The sequence below is a fragment of the Cherax quadricarinatus genome, chromosome 2 (genome assembly GCF_038502225.1).
Source record: "Cherax quadricarinatus isolate ZL_2023a chromosome 2, ASM3850222v1, whole genome shotgun sequence".
Classification (NCBI taxonomy): Eukaryota; Metazoa; Arthropoda; class Malacostraca; order Decapoda; family Parastacidae; genus Cherax; species Cherax quadricarinatus.
Genome location: NC_091293.1, coordinates 22,568,498 through 22,584,373, shown reverse-complemented (window position 1 = coordinate 22,584,373; position 15,876 = coordinate 22,568,498).

Below are 15,876 nucleotides of genomic sequence, written 5' to 3'. Positions count from 1 at the left end.
TCTTGATCACATCTCCAGCAATCAAGGAGCTAAATACAGAAGGAGGAAACTTATTCTCAAACCAGAACACAGAGACAACTTTATTAACCACTTGGATCAATGGTATAAGAATTACGAGCCCATTGGCACACAAAAATTTAATGATGATTTAATTACCACTATTGAGAGTGTTCTCACAGATCAAGTGGGCAGGAATAGGAAACAAAGACCCTCCACTATAAATAACAATAAAAACCAATGTAAATACTATAATGATCCACAGCTGCGCAATCTAACACATGCAGCTAGGAGGATTGGTAAAGCATACCGTGAATGTAGAACCCCAGACCTGCTCAGAACGTTCCAAGCTGCACTAACAAATGCAAGGAATAGAAAGGAAGAACTTAGGCAACAGGAATGGGAACAGTTTGTTAGTGGATTAAATAGGTCCACCCCTTTGAGTTTGGCTTGGAAAGGTATAAATAAAATAACCAGGAAAAAGACTGGCAATGTTGCTCATCCCTTTCCTCTTGAAAAAGCAAATGACCTCATAAATGACTGGTCCAAAACATCCAGGCATGAAAGCCTTCCATCTCATATTAGAAAAAATTTAGAGAGTACTTCTGAAGAAATGTTGAAACTGATTAATTTTATGAGCCAAAATATTGATGAGAGTGATTGCCTCTTTACCGAGTATGAATTAGATAATGCATTAACCAAAGGTCGATCAACTGCTCCTGGAGAGGATGGTATAACCTATGATATTCTCAGAACTCTAAGGCACGTGCCTGATAACCCTTTGTTGGCACTGTATAATCTCAGTTACATTGAGGGCGTTCTTCCTACTTCCTGGACCAATAGTCTCATTGTGCCTATCCCTAAGCCCCAACAGCCTGATACATTTAGGCCGATCTCCTTAACTAGTTGTCTTTGCAAAACTTTTGAAAGAATGATGCTTAACAGATTGTACTACAGAATCAGACATCAACTTTCCCCCTACCTCTATGGGTTCATGAAAGGTAAAAGTGTGCAGAACTGTATTTCCACCTTTCTCACTGCACACACCTCTACTAGTTTTACCACTTTTCTTGATCTAAAATCTGCATTTGATATTGCAAACAGAACCGTTATACTACATGAACTAGCCAAAATGAATATTGGTGGTAGCTTACTCTGCTGGATAATAGGATACCTGTCAAATAGAGTATCCTCTGTCCTTTACCAAGGCTTCAGAAGTGATTCTAAAGAAATGTCTTTAGGTACACCGCAGGGAGGAGTTCTTAGTCCCATGCTATTTAATATTCTGATTAATGCTCTCCTAAATGCTCTACCTGCCTCACCTAAACATATAGCTATAAGCTATGCTGATGATATCATGATCCATACAACAGGGCATAAGAAGATGAATACCATTCTTAATGAAGTTCAAGCAATTTGTAATCGACTAGGCCTCATAATATCTTCCTCTAAAACAAAGATATTAACAAGCAAACGACATCCCCCACCCATCTATTTGCAGGGTGAAATCATTAGCTACGTTAAAACTTACAGATATCTTGGTGTAGATGTACCCTTTAACAAATCCACTATACCACAACTAAACAAGAAATGTAAAGCTAGGCTAAATGCTCTCAAAGCTGTTGCTGGCTACAATCCCAACTATGGTGCTAATGTGAGAATCGTGAGAATGATGTACATAGCCTATGTTAGGTCCTTAATTGATTATGCTGCTTCCATGTTGATATTAGCTAGAGAAAGTTCCCTCCGACCCTTGGAGTTAATGCAAAATGAAGCTCTCAGGACTATTCTTGGCTGTCCCAGATCTACAAGAGTTCTTAACATGAGGAAGGAGCTTGGTATTTCTAGTATCAGTGATAGGATTGTTGAAATTAACACTGTACTCGGTATTAGAATGTTGAGAAACGAACCAGACACTGTCACAGTGAATCTTACCAAGTGTCTAGAGGTAAATACACACAGATCTAAATGGATTGTGAAAACATGCAATTGCATTAAGTTTTATAACCTGCATGAACTGTATCACTGTAGGCAACAAGAGCATTTCACCCCTCCATGGAAGATGTGTTCATTTAATATCACATACCTACAAGTCCCTCCCAAGAAGCTCATTGCTAGTAATCCCTTCTTTAAATCTCTTGTTAGAGCAACTGCTCAAGAAGAAATTTTTCGCCTAGCTGGTAGTAATAAGATAAGATAAGATAAGATAAGATTTCGTTCGGATTTTTAACCCCGGAGGGTTAGCCACCCAGGATAACCCAAGAAAGTCAGTGCGTCATCGAGGACTGTCTAACTTATTTCCATTGGGGTCCTTAATCTTGTCCCCCAGGATGCGACCCACACCAGTCGACTAACACCCAGGTACCTATTTGCTGCTAGGTGAACAGGACAACAGGTGTAAGGAAACGTGTCGAATGTTTCCACCCGCCGGGAATCGAACCCGGGCCCTCCGTGTGTGAAGCGAGAGCTTTAGCCACCAGGCCACCGGGCCACAAGTTATCACAAGTTATATACACTGATGGATCTAAACAGGAGTCTTCTGGCAGGGCTGCATCTGCTCTTGTTGCCACCTCCCTAGTTAAGAACGATAATAAATTTGTTGAGTTAGGCATAAGAATTAACAACTGGGCGTCTACACTGCAAACTGAATTGTTTGCAATCCTAATGGCGCTAAAGCTAACCTATGACACTGAGCTTGACTCTATCATCATTACTGATTCTATGTCATCATTGAAGGCTCTTGGCTCATATAATGACTCCAACAACATGCTCATTGGGGAAGCCAGGTATAGATACTCAAAAATTAGGGACAAAGGAATTAATGTACAATTGCTATGGATCCCATCACACATTGGATTACTCCTTCATGATAAAGTTGATATGTTAGCCAAGAAGAGTATCGAGAACGAGAATGTAGAATATAACTTTGGTATAACTGTGTCTAGCATTAGGAATAATATTAGGAGAGAAGTAAATAATGAAAATGATTGTTATAGGAATGCAGTTAGAAGCCTGAGTAGATCTATAACCCACTATGATAACATGAACGTAGATAAGTATGTTTATGGAGCAACTTGCAATGTGAACAGACTGACTGATGTTGTAGTGGCCAGGCTTAGGCTTGGTTACAAGTACTTCTGGCAGTTTGGGAGACACACAGATGATGATCAAACTAAATGTAAATTATGTGATCAGGCATATGGTCACTCTCTTGAACACTATGTGCTTAATTGTCCACTTATTGAGGAATACAGAGACAGACAGTATAATAACCTATGTGACATGTCAAGATATCTTATTAATGAAAATAAGATACCAGATTTTATTTTTTTTTTTTATTATCACACCGGCCGATTCCCACCAAGGCAGGGTGGCCCGAAAAAGAAAAACTTTCACCATCATTCACTCCATCACTGTCTTGCCAGAAGGGTGCTTTACACTACAGTTTTTAAACTGCAACATTAACACCCCTCCTTCAGAGTGCAGGCACTGTACTTCCCATCTCCAGGACTCAAGTCCGGCCTGCCGGTTTCCCTGAATCCCTTCATAAATGTTACTTTGCTCACACTCCAACAGCACGTCAAGTATTAAAAACCATTTGTCTCCATTCACTCCTATCAAACACGCTCATGCATGCCTGCTGGAAGTCCAAGCCCCTCGCACACAAAACCTCCTTTACCCCCTCCCTCCAACCCTTCCTAGGCCGACCCCTACCCCGCCTTCCTTCCACTACAGACTGATACACTCTTGAAGTCATTCTGTTTCGCTCCATTCTCTCTACATGTCCGAACCACCTCAACAACCCTTCCTCAGCCCTCTGGACAACAGTTTTGGTAATCCCGCACCTCCTCCTAACTTCCAAACTACGAATTCTCTGCATTATATTCACACCACACATTGCCCTCAGACATGACATCTCCACTGCCTCCAGCCTTCTCCTCGCTGCAACATTCATCACCCACGCTTCACACCCATATAAGAGCGTTGGTAAAACTATACTCTCATACATTCCCCTCTTTGCCTCCAAGGACAAAGTTCTTTGTCTCCACAGACTCCTAAGTGCACCACTCACTCTTTTTCCCTCATCAATTCTATGATTCACCTCATCTTTCATAGACCCATCCGCTGACACGTCCACTCCCAAATATCTGAATACGTTCACCTCCTCCATACTCTCTCCCTCCAATCTGATATTCAATCTTTCATCACCTAATCTTTTTGTTATCCTCATAACCTTACTCTTTCCTGTATTCACCTTTAATTTTCTTCTTTTGCACACCCTACCAAATTCATCCACCAATATACCAGATATACTAAGCAAATTTCCTAAATTTGCTTGTAACAGATAAGTGAACTATAGATATGTAGATATAAATCCATATGTATTCCTGTTAACCCTTTGGGGCCTAGTTCCTAGGCCTTTTGTGTATCCACATGCTCTCGCGCTACCGTCCACAGGATGGATATGGGGTGCACAATAAACTAGCCACTTCGGTGGCAAAATCTAAAATCTAATGAAAATGGTAATATAAATACCATTGTGCATTGTTCTTGGACTCAGTATGATTTCTGTTTAAGTAAATTGGAGATCAAGGAGGATGAATTAGTAAAATATTCATAGCCCAAATCACTAACCTAATCTATGGTAAAAGTTCTGTATATGACTCCTTTCTGGTAACGTTTTGAATTTTTAGATGCGCAGCCAGAGGAAAGGGGGCTACAAGGGCCATATCCCCCAATTGACAGAAAAAAAAATTTAATAATAATTAAAAATGTAAGACAGCTACATACTTCGTCATTCTGGATTCACTTACCTGGAGTTTACCTGGAGAGAGTTCCGGGGGTCAACGCCCCCGCGGCCCGGTCTGTGACCAGGCCTCCTGGTGGATCAGAGCCTGATCAACCAGGCTGTTGCTGCTGGCTGCACGCAAACCAACGTACGAGCCACAGCCCGGCTGATCCGGAACTGACTTTAGGTGCTTGTCCAGTGCCAGCTTGAAGACTGGTAATCCCCCTTATGTGTGCTGGGAGGCAGTTGAACAGTCTCGGGCCCCTGACACTTATTGTATGGTCTCTTAACGGTGCTAGTGACACCCCTGCTTTTCATTGGGGGGATGATTACAGAATTGGTGAAAAGAAAAGAAATCTACCAGAATCTCAATGACAAGTTTGGATTTCTGTTCAAAATTACTACTATGCCAGATGCAGAATTGAGAGAAGCTGCATTAAAGTTGCAACAACACCTTTCAGCAGATGTTCAGGACACATTTGTTGAAGAAATAGTTCATTTTTCTGGGTATATGAATCAGATTAAAGCTCCACCTGAAAAATGTGCGCCCTCAGCTGCTTTGAAACATTTAAGAAATGCAGGTATCTCAGAAACCTTCCCTAATGTTGACATAGTGTATCGCCTTTACCTAACACTTCCAGCTACTAACTGTGAAGGAGAACGTTCATTTTCTGTTTTGAAAAGAGTGAAAAACCAGCTCCGTTCAACAATGAGCCAAGACAAATTGTGTAACCTAGCCTTGTTGACCATTGAGTCTGATCTAATAAGAAATATTGATTTTCAGAATATAATTGATGATTTTGCCAATATGAAATCCAGAAAAAAGTTTATTTAAGAAGTGCCTGTGAATATAAACAATTCTTTACTTTCTTGAGTTTATATGATTTGATAGTCTTATGCATGATGCAATGATAACAATAATGGTCAGTGATTTATAAAGGGAATAATAGTGCTGTAGTGGTTATGCTGAATATAATAGGTACATGATGTCACTACTTTAATAGCCTAATCTAGTAATACTATGCTGTCTTGAGTTTATTCTCTTTAAAATGCATGATTTAACAAGATAGTTATAATGGCTGTTGGTAAATGGTTTTGGTTGTCTTGATGTACTTTCCCTATTAAATTTATTCTAAATAGCCAGAATGTATTTAATTAGACCTTAAACAGGCTCACACCGACCCCCATCCCCACCCCCAAGCTGGAAGGGGTCGCTTCGCTTACCCGTAACTCAAAGGGGCCCCCCCAATCTGAATAGCCTAGGGCCCAGAGACTTCTTAATCCGGCCCTGCATGCAGACACTACATTTCTTAACATACTCAGAAATATCAGTTGCCATACGAGGCCAAAAGTATTTCAATCTGGCTTGTTTTACTGAACGATCCATACCAGGGTGTGCAACACCTGGTACATCGTGAACTAGCTGTAAGGCTACATTCACTAGTGACTGTGGAATTACTAACTGGTATACTCTTCTGCTAGAAGTACCCAACTCGGCTGTTCGATACAATAATTCTTGGTTCATGACAAAGTCACTGATGGGTGCTGGTGGCTTCACAGTCAGAATAAGATCTTCCTGGAGCAGGAATCGAATCACACCAGACCACATGGGATCTGCTCGTTGAGCATTCTTTACATCTTCGGCAGTAAATGGAGGGTCTGCAGTTACTATACTAACAGAGTACTGATAAATAATGTCTCGGAAGTGCTTTAAAGACCATACTATTGCTAAAGCTTCTTGCTCAGTTACTGTATAATTACGTTCAGCCTTCGTAAGGACTTGGCTAGCAAATGCAACTGCTTTATACTTGCCATCGGTCTTCTGAGCTAGTACGACACCTATGCCAATAGAACTAGCATCAGTTGTCAGATAGAAGGGCTTAGAAAAATCTGGAATATTCAAAATTGGAGCAGATGTTAGCTTTTCTTTTAGATTGAACATTAAAATGGTATAAAATACCGACAGATTGTTAGGTAAGACACATATGCAACAGTTAGGTATCTTTATTTCGAAACGTTTCGCCTACACAGTAGGCTTCTTCAGTCGAGTACAGAAAAGTTGATAGAAGCAGAAGAGACTTGAAGACGATGTAATCAGTCCATCACCCTTAAAGTTTTGAGGTGGTCAGTCCCTCAGTCTGGAGAAGAGCATTGTTCCAAAGTTTGAAACAATATGGAGTTGAAGTGACAGGATGGAGCCTTATATAGCGCCAGGAGGTGAGACGTAGGTCACTAGTAGAACGCAGATACCTAACTGTTGCATATGTGTCTTACCTAACAATCTGTCGGTATTTTATACCATTTTAATGTTCAATCTGTCAGACACTGCAACACAAGGGTATCTTGGTACAGACCTGAAATCAACTTCAACTACCTCTACTAGTGAGAACGGCTGGATTTGAGAGGGACCTGACCTCCCAACATCTGCGTTCTACTAGTGACCTACGTCTCACCTCCTGGCGCTATATAAGGCTCCATCCTGTCACTTCCAAGAGCAGCATGCCAAAGCCACTTATACTATGCATAGCATTACGGGCTGGCTTAAAATTAACTTAAGATTAACTAAGCAATGATGAAATCAGTGATAAAACATTAATGTAAACAGATTACTATAAAGCACAAGTGAGTATTACAAAGACAGGTCATATGGTTGCATTCAGTCATATGAAGGATTCTGTTAGGTAGTGTATTTAAAAAATAATAAAGTTAGATTCGGTTTTAGGTTTAACATTTATGTGATATAATTGTGAGAAACATTTAAGATATACAATTTATAAGGTTCAGTTATTCAGTATTTATTTGGTTTTGGGTGAGTAAGTGATCTTTGAGAAGAGACTTGAATTTATAAACAGGTAGTGTTTCTTTTATATTTACAGGTAATGAATTCCAGATTTTAGGGCCTTTTATGTGCATTGAGTTTTTGCATAGTGTGAGATGGACACGAGGAACATCAAAGAGTGATCTGTGCCTTGTGTTATGGTCATGTGTTCTGTTGAGGTTGGCAAGGAGATGTTTGAGGGGAGGGTTAATATCAGAGTTAAGTGTTCTATGTATGTAATAGGTGCAGTAATAAGTATGGATGTTTTGTATGGTGAGTAGGTTTAATGTATTGAATATTGGTGGAGTGTGCTGCCTGTAGTGAGAATTTGTTATCATTCTAACTGCAGCCTTTTGTTGGGTAATTAGTGGTCTGAGATGGTTAATTGTTGTTGAGGGACTGACCACCTCAAAACTTTAAGGGTGATGGACTGATTACATCGTCTTCAAGTCTCTTCTGCTTCTATCAACTTTTCTGTACTCGACTGAAGAAGCCTACTGTGTAGGCGAAACGTTTCGAAATAAAGATACCTAACTGTTGCATATGTGTCTTACCTAACAATCTGTCGGTATTTTATACCATTTTAATGTTCAATCTGTCAGACACTGCAACACAAGGGTATCTTGGTACAGACCTGAAATCAACTTCAACTACCTCTACTAGTGAGAACGGCTGGATTTGAGAGGGACCTGACCTCCCAACATCTGCGTTCTACTAGTGACCTACGTCTCACCTCCTGGCCCTATATAAGGCTCCATCCTGTCACTTCAATGCCATATTGTTTCAAACTTTGGAACAATGCTCTTCTCCAGACTGAGGGACTGACCACCTCAAAACTTTAAGGGTGATGGACTGATTACATCGTCTTCAAGTCTCTTCTGCTTCTATCAACTTTTCTGTACTCGACTGAAGAAGCCTACTGTGTAGGCGAAACGTTTCGAAATAAAGATACCTAACTGTTGCATATGTGTCTTACCTTTTCTTTTAGAGTTTGGAATGCTCTTTCTTGAAGGAAGGTCCAAACAAAAGGAGCATCTTTCTTAAGCAACTCAGTTAGAGGAGCAGCTATGGAAGAAAAATTGGCAATGAAAGATCTATAAAAACCTGCTAAGCCCACAAAGGATCTTACGGCATCAGCAGTTTTGGGAGTTGGAAAATTTAGTACTGCAGTTACTTTACTTTGGTCAGTCGTAACCCCTCTAGGAGTGACTACGCGACCAAGAAACTTAATTTCTGATCTGAAAAATTGACATTTAGACAGTATGATCTTTAAATTGGCTTCTTCAAGCTTACCAAGTACTACATCAAGTCTTTTCAAGTGTGTATCCACGTCTTTAGACATGACGATTACGTCAGTGACTAGTGATGAGGGGAAGATGTCCTGTGCGGGTGATGATGCCTCCTTCACTCACACTGTTGTCGAAGAAATGCGCTTTCTAGGTGAACTCACATAACTGGCTTTATCGTTGGCGCCAGCTACAATCTCTTGACCAATTATGTGAGCCAAAACAGTACTAGGACCCGGTACAAGGGTGGAAAAAAGCCACAGGTAGATGAGTGAAGAGTGGGTGGCGGGTGGGTAGAGTGTCAACTCGCTGGCGCTCACTGGTGCAGTCTCACTACTCACGAAGGTGGCTTAATTAACTAAGCCACTCTATGCCACATGGATGGTGAAAATCACTCTTAGCAGCATTCAAGCACACACGATATATGAGACAATACTTCAGAACTTGCGTGGCTTACTTCTCTCTCTCAGCTGGCTTAGGAAGCTGGGTTGGCTAACTGGCTTAACCAACGAGAATGGCTGATTGGAAGACGTGTAACGATGCACACAGCATGAAGGAGCAGGTGGATGACAGGAGACAGGCTGGATGGTAGGCTGAGGCAGGCTGACTAGCGTTCACTTCCACAGTCTGGCTTACTGACTGGTTTAATTACAAAATCCGGGTCAACCCCTCGGAGATTGAAGCAATTAGCACACGAACTAAGCCAGGAAGCTTGAAAAAACGGCTGCAACAGGCTTGCAGGCTGGAACGACACAGGGGTGGAGGAGAGTGAGGGTAACTGCTAGCTGGAGGTAGCAGACGATTCACCTCTGACCTGCCGGCAACCCACAGTCTTCTAACATCTGAAATACCCTTAAATCCATGCCCACACCGCTGCCACCAATTTGTCATGTGGGTTTCGATAACGTGGATGGGGTAAAAATACTCACGTAGGCTGGTTTGTACGTATAATATATAACGGGAAGCATGGGAAGCGCCAACAGCCGACCTGCCTCTCTCTGCTCCCTATCTTCGACTAACCCACAAGTGCCTACAGGGTGAGGGGTGTTTGAAATCCTGCTATGGTCAGCAGCAATATGAATAACAGTCAATGATTCACGCAGACAGTTGGTAGTGAGTCATCTACTGGTACACTGGTTACTGATAACTGGTTACTAGGAACTGGTACTACTACTGAGACTATCATGCGTGGTGCTGTGCTATCATGCGTGGTGTGCTGCACTATCAAACGTGGTGCTGCACTATCATGCGTGGTATGCTGTACTATCTTGAGTGGTGCTGTACTATCATGCGTGGTGTGCTGTGCTATCATGCGTGGTGCTGCGTTGTCATGCATGGTGTGCTGTGCAATCATGCATGGTGCTGCACTATCATGCGTGATGGTGCTTTATCATGCGTGGTGTGCTGCACTATCATGCGTGGTGCTGCACTATCATGCATGGTGTGCTGTGCTATCATGCGTGGTGCAGTACTATCATGCGTGGTGTACTGTGTTATCATGTGTGGTGCTGCGCTGTCATGCATGGTGCGCTGTGCAATCATAAGTGGTGCTGTGCTATCATATATGGTGCTGCGCTATCATGCGTGGTGTGCTGTGCTATATGCGTGGTGCTGTACTATCATGCATGGTGCTGTACTATCATGCATGCTGTGCTGTGCTATTATGCGTGGTGATACCTTAGTAACAGAACTCAATATGTGTATGCAAATGATGCAAACTCTTCCACCCAACCAATCACAGTAGGAGTCTCACAAGGAAGCGTCCTTGGACCACTTCTCTTTCTCATCTACATCAATGATCTACCGAATGCATCACAGCTACTCAAACCCATATTATTTGCAGATGACACTACATATGTATTTTCCCACCCAAAACACAGTCATACTAGCAAACACAGTCAATGCTGAATTACAGAAAATATCTCCCTGGATGATGACTAACAAACTTACCCTGAACACTGATAAAACCTATTTAATTCAGTTTGGAAACAAAGCTGCAAATGATCCAATTAACATAACGCTAAATGGATCATCAGTCACAAGACTCACAGAGGGAAAATTCCTAGGTATCCACCTTGACAGTAGCCTTAAGTTCCAGGCACACATACAACAAATCACCAAGAAAATCTCCAAGACTGTAGGCATACTATCAAAGATAAGGTACTGCTAGAAATCTATACAGATATTGACGAATGTTTTAATAATTTTATAAAAAAGACCCAATACCTTTATAACAAGCACTGCCCTAAAAAAACTAAACAGATGACAGCTAAGAGACTGAACAGTCCCTGGCTAACACCCAGCATTCTCAAATCCATAAATACAAAACACCGATATGAAAAACAGTACAGAATGGGTCACATAACCAGAGACCAAACAAAACGTTACTCGTCAATCCTAACCAGCCTGATAAGAAGGGCAAAAAAATTGTATTATGAGAACAGATTATCCAACTTACGAGGTGATATAAAAAAGACCTGGAAGACCCTATCAGAAATTCTGGGAACAAAAAAGATATCACGACATAGCGAAATAAAATTAGCAAAATCAGATGAACCCCAACTCCCACCAACAGAAACAGCAAACAGACTGAATGATTTCGTCTCCACTATAGGTCAAAACCTTGCCAATAAAATCCCAAGCTCAGATACCCCACCAAATGACTACCTCACTGGCAACTACCCGAACACACTGTTCCTAGCTCCGACTAACCCATACGAAGTCTCCCTTATTATCAACGCACCGAAAAACAAGGCAGGAGATTTAAATACCTTACCACCCTTTATATACAAAAAAGTATCACAAGTGCTATCACCAATCATTGCAACACTCTTTAACAAATCCATTGAATTCTCCACCTTCCCTACAGTTCTCAAAATAGCAAGGGTCACCCCGATCCACAAAGGAGGAGACCAAACAGAGTTGAATAACTATAGGCCAATATCCAATTTACACCCTCTCTCAAAAATCTTCGAAAAATTAATTCATAAACGAATCTACTCCTACCTCATCTCCCAAAACATTCTCAACCCCTGCCAATTTGGATTCAGACCTAATAAAAATACTAATGATGCTATTATACACATGTTAGAACATATATACACTGCAATAGAGAAAAAAGAAGTCCCACTGGGGATCTTCATTGACTTACGTAAAGCTTTTGATACAGTTGACCATGACTTGCTCCACGTAAAATTGTCACACTATGGTATTAGAGGGCACTCCCTCAACTACCTCAAGTCTTACCTCAGCAACAGAAGCCAATATGTGTACGCAAATGGGGCAAGCTCTTCCGCACAACCAATTACAGTTGGTGTCCCACAGGGAAGTGTCCTTGGCCCTCTTCTCTTTCTCCTATACATAAATGACCTACCAAATGCTTCGCAATTACTCAAACCCACACTTTTTGCAGATGACACTACATACGTCTTCTCTCACCCGAGCCCAGTCACGCTAGCCAATACTGTAAACACCGAATTACAGAAAATATCTACCTGGATGAGGACTAACAAACTTACACTAAACATTGACAAAACCTACTTCATTCAGTTTGGTAACAGAGCTACAGATGTCCCTCTTAACATAACGATAAACGGATCACCTATCACAAAGCTAACAGAGGGAAAATTCTTAGGAATCCACCTTGATAATAGACTCAAATTTCATACACATATACAACAAATTTCCAAGAAAATTTCCAAGACTGTAGGCATACTATCGAAGATACGGTACTATGTTCCACAGTCAGCCCTCCTGGCCCTTTATCACTCTCTTATTTACCCCTATCTCACCTATGGAATTTGTGCATGGGGCTCAACAACAATTAACCATCTCAGACCACTAATTACCCAACAGGATTCGCTGCCTGACCACGGTAGTGTGCGGTAGTGCTCTGCACCCCTCTGCTGTTTGTAGGCGAGCGCCCTTGTCAGTTACCTGGCTGCAGTGGTGTGAAGTGGTGCTGTCACACCTCGGCTGACAACTTAGGTGAACTGTGATCGTCAAGATGGCGGTTAGTCTGAGACGAAGGATAAATACTGTAGGCATCGAGCTACTTAAAGGAACGATAACGCCCAGTTCTGCGCAAGTCTTATTGCCAAAGATCATACGGGAGACTTATGGAGTACAAGATAGTGACTTGTATGGTGTAGCATTGAACGGAGGACAACGAATTTTCGTCAAACTACTATCAGCAACGGTTTATGAATCGTTAGTCACCAGGTTTCAGGACGTGAGTCTTAACGTCACACCAGCTGTCACTGTAAGAATGATAGATGTTTCACGGTACTATACGTGGATCAAGTTACGCAACGTTCCCTTTGAGGCGGACGAGGCGGATATAAGGAAAGTTTTTGAGAAGTATGGGACGGTGCATTATGCTCAACATGGTATGTGGGCGGCAGGAGCCTATGCTGGTTTTCCAGAGGGTTCTTTCAACCTCAAAATGACTTTGAGGCACCCAATACCATCCTATGTGTACCTACAAGATTTCAGGACGCAGGTAATGGTAATGTACCCAGGACAACGACGTACGTGCCGCCTATGTGGTGAGTATGATCACATAGCGGCGACCTGTGACAAGCGAAGACATGTGCCTGGACCTGTGGTGGACGTCGCAGCCCCTGCTTCAAAGGTGGCAGGTGAGGAACAAACATCGGATGGAGGGCGTGGTGTTTTGTGGAGCGAGATAGTGGATCGGGCACACAGGACTGGTGGTGAGTTGGAGTCCCGCCCCCAACTGCCTGATCAGGTGTCGTCTCCTGTGGATAAGGAGGAGCAGCAAGTACAAGAGAAGGTTCTTGAGATTGAGGAGGAATTGGTGGAGGTGTTGAAGACGTTGTCACCACCAGAGAGGGATGTTGCATCGGAGCGTGGTGTCATTGGAGAATCGTCGCTTCCAGAAAGTCTGAGACATGATAATTTGGGACGTGATGGTGGTTTGGAGTCGTCCATTGACTCGTTAAACCATTCTCAGGTGGAGGTGGAGGTTCATCGAGAGGTAACATCTGACCAAGATATGTGTAACATGACTGTCACGAGAAAGAGGGCGGCTACATCAGATTCTGATGACGTCCTTACGCCTGCACAAAGGCCTGGGAAACAGACTGAGGTGAAGTGTGAAGGTAGTGGTGTAGGTGGTGGTAGCCATGATAGGAGGCACCGGAAGAAGGGGGGAGGGAAAGAGAGCACTCTGAAGGTGTTGAACGTAAATTCAAGCTCTGGAGTTGTAAAGAGTGATGAGAGGAAGCAGGGGTGGAAACTTTAATAGGCCTTAGGTGTATGTCTGTAAATGTTAATGGGTTATGTAGCGGTATGACGAGAGATTGGTTTCGTAATTTTCTGAATAAATCTAGAGTGGATGTTGTGTTCCTGCAGGAGCACAATTTCAAAGAGGGTAGGGTGTTGGAGGTGGCAGGATTTCGGGTAGTTACCCTGCCATCTCCCCGTCTAAAAGGTGGTGTGGGAATTTTAATAAGGGAGACGAGCCCGTTTGTTTTGCAGAGAAGCGAGGGAGGAGGGGGAGGGAGGGTGTTGCGTGTGGATGGGTGGTGGATGGGTAAGCGTGTCTTTTGTGAGTGTGTATGCACCGGCAGAAAATAACATAAAGGTAAAGAATGATTTTGTGTGTGAGGATCTTGTGTTTTTCTTAAGTGCACTGCCAGAGGTGGCGATAGTTGGTGGGGACTGGAATAGTGTAATCAGGGTGGCTGATGTGGACCCAAGAGGGGCTGGATATATGTCTGTGGCTCTTAGGGATTTATTAAGGGATGTTAGGTTATGTGATGCCTTTGGGGGAGCGGTGTGGGAGACTGAATATACGTTTGTTAGGAGTGGTTATGCTGCGAGACTAGATAGAGTGTACCTTTCTCAGGGAGTGGACGTGAAATCTTTCAGTACTGTTGAGGCTACAATGTCAGATCATAGGGCAGTGGTGGTGGAGGTTGGGTGGGGGACGCTCGCGGACATATATAGAAGTTATTGGAAATTAAATATAAGTGTGTTAGGTGATGAGGAGGGGTTGGAGGGGTTTTCAGTCCTATGGAGGGAGCTTAGTGTGGAAGAACAGGGAGTGGATGACATTGTGACATGGTGGGATAGTGTCGCAAAGGAAAGGATTAGAAAGTTTTATGTGAGAGAAGGAAAACGTATTAATAATTTAAAATATGGACTGGCTAACTATTTAGAGGATAGGTTAAGAGGTTGCTATGGGAGGGGGGTGGGTGGGAATAATTTTCCTATGGATGAAATAGCTGAAATAAAGGGGAGGTTGAGGGTGTTGCAAAATGAAAGGTTTCAAGCTGTAAGGATGCAGGCAGGGGTGGAAGAAGTGCTTTGGGGCGACAAGCCGTCAGCGTGTGTTTTGCGGCATCAAAAGCAAAGGCAGGCGCTGACGGCTATGCCATGTTTAGAGGTAACGGAGATGGTTGGGAATTATAGAGTAGGGCAGGAGATACGAACCACGAAGGGGATGTGTGCGTATGCGGAGGCTTGGTACGAGAAGTACTGGAACAGTGGGGGGGTGGGTGACGGGGCATTGGACAAGGTGTGTACGTATGTGACGTGTAATTTAGGAAATAGTGATCGAAAGGCTTTAGGTGGGACGATTACAGCAGAGGAAATAGAGAATGCATTAAGGGGAATGAGGAAGGGGAAAGCTCCCGGTAGAATTTTATTTACAACATTGGGCGTTGATAAAGGAATTTATAGTTAGGTTATTTAATAGTATGAAGGAGAAGGGTAAGTTGGGGGAGAAGCAGGAAACAGCAGTAGTAGTGTTGGTCCCGAAGGTCAAGGGGCAGCCCACCCTTCGGGAGTACCGAGCCATATCACTGATGTGTGCAGACTATAAGGTGTTTGCAAAAATTTTAGGTAATAGGTTCAAATGTGTAGTGGAGAGGGTGGTGTCAAAATCTCAGTTCGGGTTGCCGGGAAGGTCGATGATTGAAGGACATGGGATACTGAGAAGTTTTGTGGAAGCTAAGGGT